We start from the raw sequence: 3,522 nt of genomic DNA, 5'->3' as shown, positions 1-3,522 counted from the left end.
TTGATTGGATTTTTCAAATTTCATCCGTACACGTTCGAGCCTGAACCCGAAGCGGAAAATGAGAGTGAACAGCAGAAACATCAGCAGCAACAAAGATTACAACAGGACGTCTCTGTTCGGTAAATATTACACCCACGTAAACATGACATAATGGTGGATTTAGTCTTTCAATCACAATCCGTATATACAATTTTTTTTGTATATAGGCCTGTTAATAGATTTACTTGTGGGAAATGCGCTTAAATACCGACTGAAGTGGAAAAGCTCTGCTGTCAGGAAATACAAAAGCTAACGTTGCTAGTAAAATGTTATTCTGTTCCAGTCCGAGCTTTTGGCACAGGGATCACGTTTACATACAGTTACCTCGTTATTCAAAACTTAATATTGACATTGAACATTATAACATCATATATATGACATAAAATAAAGAATAACTGGTCCCCTTTAATGAATCACAGTCACAGCTAAAATTCATGGCCTCTGAGTGGCTTGGTATCGTCCTTTATGATGGTTATCGGTGTGTTGATTTCACATATTCTGAATATTTTGTGGTGAAATACAGTGACAGCTATCAGACAAAATGTCAGGGGAGAGACAAAATGACTCCACTGAACATCATGTTACTGGCATTATCGAATCATTGGCAAAAACACTTTCCAAAAATGATCCTAAATGATCAGAGTAAAGCCTATAAAGAAATTTGGGGCAGGGGCTGCACGAGGAAATTGTTTTTCTGGTTTCATATTGAAATACACTAATTTATGAACACCACACTGGTATTATAGATGAGATAATTACCAACATTACTTTCCCATTATTTTGTGTGTGTGTGTGTGTGTGTTTGTGTGTGAGAGAGAGAGAGAGAGGAGTGTGGGGGGTGTGCGAGTCTCTCTGCGTGCTTTTATATCCTGATGGGGACCTCAACCTGAATACATACTAACCCATGGGGACTAGTGTCATTGCGGGGACAGAAATCTGACATCCCCTTGGGTAGAGGCAGCTTTTAGGGTAGGGGAAGGGTTTTTCATTTAGTTATGATGGTTAAGGTTAGGGTAAGGGGCGAGGGAATGAGTGAGCCCCATGGGGATAGTGAAACAAGTCTGTGTGTGAGTGTGTGTTGTGTGAAAAAAAGAGAGAGAGAGAGAGAGACAGAGAGAGAGAGAGAGAGTCATCCTGTCAGCCCATGTGGCATCAAGTGAAAAGTTTATCAGCATGCTGGCTCACTGTTGACAAACTAAATGAGTAATTACACTAATGCTACTGTAGGTCACCACTTACATTAATTAATTGTAGCTACTGTAATTAACTTTCTATAATTAACAGTTGCAAACTTATAAACAGTGCTCATGTCAACACCCAAATTGTAATTAAGACTGTGAAATTCAGATTTTTCAGGATTTTGAAATCCCAATATATCCAACACGGTTCTCCATAAGGCAGGTGCCTAATATCAGGTAATTAAACTCACATTTAATGGATACTGTGCTACACTGTCAATCCTTAGTGTTTTTGAAAGCAGCTACAATGTGAAAACAAAGTGAGGATGTGAAAGAGGCCGTTTGTCGTGATGAACCTACAGCTGAGATTTACGGAAAACTTTCAGCTGCCGGTCAGTAACTTTACTGATTCGCTCTCACCACTCTCATCGCGCCCTTAAAGCTCGCTGTGCGAAACCTGCTCAGCACCGGCAGACAGACTCACTTAGCAGCAGAGACAGTTCAGCAGCTTAAGAGACACATATTTCTCTCAGGAGTTGGTGTAGACAAAAAAACTGAGCTAAAAGCAAGTGAGTAATGGACTCACCCTCCTTACAATCAGTCATTGTTGTACAAAATGTACACTACCGGTCAAAAGTTTTAGAACACCTCCATTTTTTCAGCTGTTACTGAAACTTTACAAAGAGTAATGTGCCTGGAAATTAAATCATAGAACAAAAAGATTTTGTTTTTAATTATTTCGGTGGCGTTCTTTCTACAATGGAAATGAAAAACTGTTCGGGAAGTTCGTCCCGACACTGTTGAAGAAGTTCCCATGAATGTGGTGTACTTGCATCCCACACTAGCTCCATGTGGTTTAGGTTTGGAGACCGTGCTGCTCTTTTCTTCTGTTTTGGGTCATTATCTTGCTTTAGGATGAAGCCATGACCAACCAGTCTGTCTTCCTTTATCACTTTCCTTTTTCCAACCATTCGGATAAGAGGGTGTAGTAACAGTTTGTTCCAACACTGCCTTCGTACAGACAGAAGGTTTGTGAGTCATCAACCTGTAGGAAATGTTTCAATTAACTTTCAAGGCTTTGATAACTTCTATTGCTGGAGGAAAGCTGCAAGTTAGCCAATGTCTTGATCTCTTTTTTAAATTTAATTTACATATTTTTCAGTTTCTTTGTTTTCTTTTTTTAATCTTTGGCAGCTTACCGCTTACCTTTGTAAATGGGGGTGTTCTAAAGGCCGGAAGCGTACAACAATGACGAGTTGTGAGGGATGTGAGATCACATTGTCCAGAAAGCTGTACAGTGTTATCATCCAACGCTATGAATCCAAGCTGAGCTCTGCTGCTGTAGTTTGGTTTTAAACTACCACCTTAAAACCCACCTGAGGAGCCTACAGAGGTTATCTGTCACTGAGGAGATTAGAAATATCTTGCTGTGTATTTAAAAAAAGAAACTCAGAGCAGTCAGAGCAAAGCAAGTTCATTTTTCTCTCACCATCAAAACTAATGAATGTATTAGGATAATCATCACATTATTGTAGTTTTCTAATCTCTTATTATTGTACTTACACAGTGCATAGGCGTTCAAGCATGAAGCATTGAGGCAGCAGTTTCCTTGAACACAAATAAGTCCGAGTATATGTCTTCCAAAAAAAGCATCCAATGACGGAGGAGATTTTGAGAACCAATCTGTGTAAGTGTTGCGTTCTGGATGGTCGATCACGGTTTTGGTTTAAAGTGACGCTACAATTATGAGAATGATACAGAGCTTGATTGGGACAAGAGGAGACTTTCAAACTATCAAGCCTCCACACCTTTGGTGCGTCTGCCTTTCAAATAGGCATTTAAGGTTTTGAATCAGACTTAAAAAGGCACATTAAAGATACTTTATTTTATCATATAGATGTAGTTGTAAACACAGAGAGTTTACTTTTCAGGTTTGGGTCAATTTATGAGATTTTGATTAAAGTCTATCCCCTTCTCTCATGCCCAAATTACAACTCTAAATTACACCTTTCTTTCATGCAGAGGCTTAGATCACAGTGATTTCTTTGAAACTGTTTTTAGCAGAGTAAATCTATTTCTGTTGGAGAATGTTCTGGCGTTGAGGTGCTCTTGTGGAAAATTATCACTGCTGAACCCGCTCTTTGTGGTTATCTTCCAACCCACTAGGGTTGTCACGATACCAAATTTCTGTTTCGATACCGATACCAATATGTATTTCGATACTTTTCGATACTTTTTGTAAAAAATATTTCATTATATTATGTATTGCCTTAATGGGTTATTTAAATATTTAAAGAATGTAATT

Source organism: Seriola lalandi, unplaced genomic scaffold (genome assembly GCF_002814215.2).
Source record: "Seriola lalandi dorsalis isolate HSWRI2012SDOR001 ecotype SW California unplaced genomic scaffold, Sedor1 jcf7180002054929, whole genome shotgun sequence".
Taxonomy (NCBI): Eukaryota; Metazoa; Chordata; class Actinopteri; order Carangiformes; family Carangidae; genus Seriola; species Seriola lalandi.
This window is presented reverse-complemented; position numbering follows the sequence as displayed.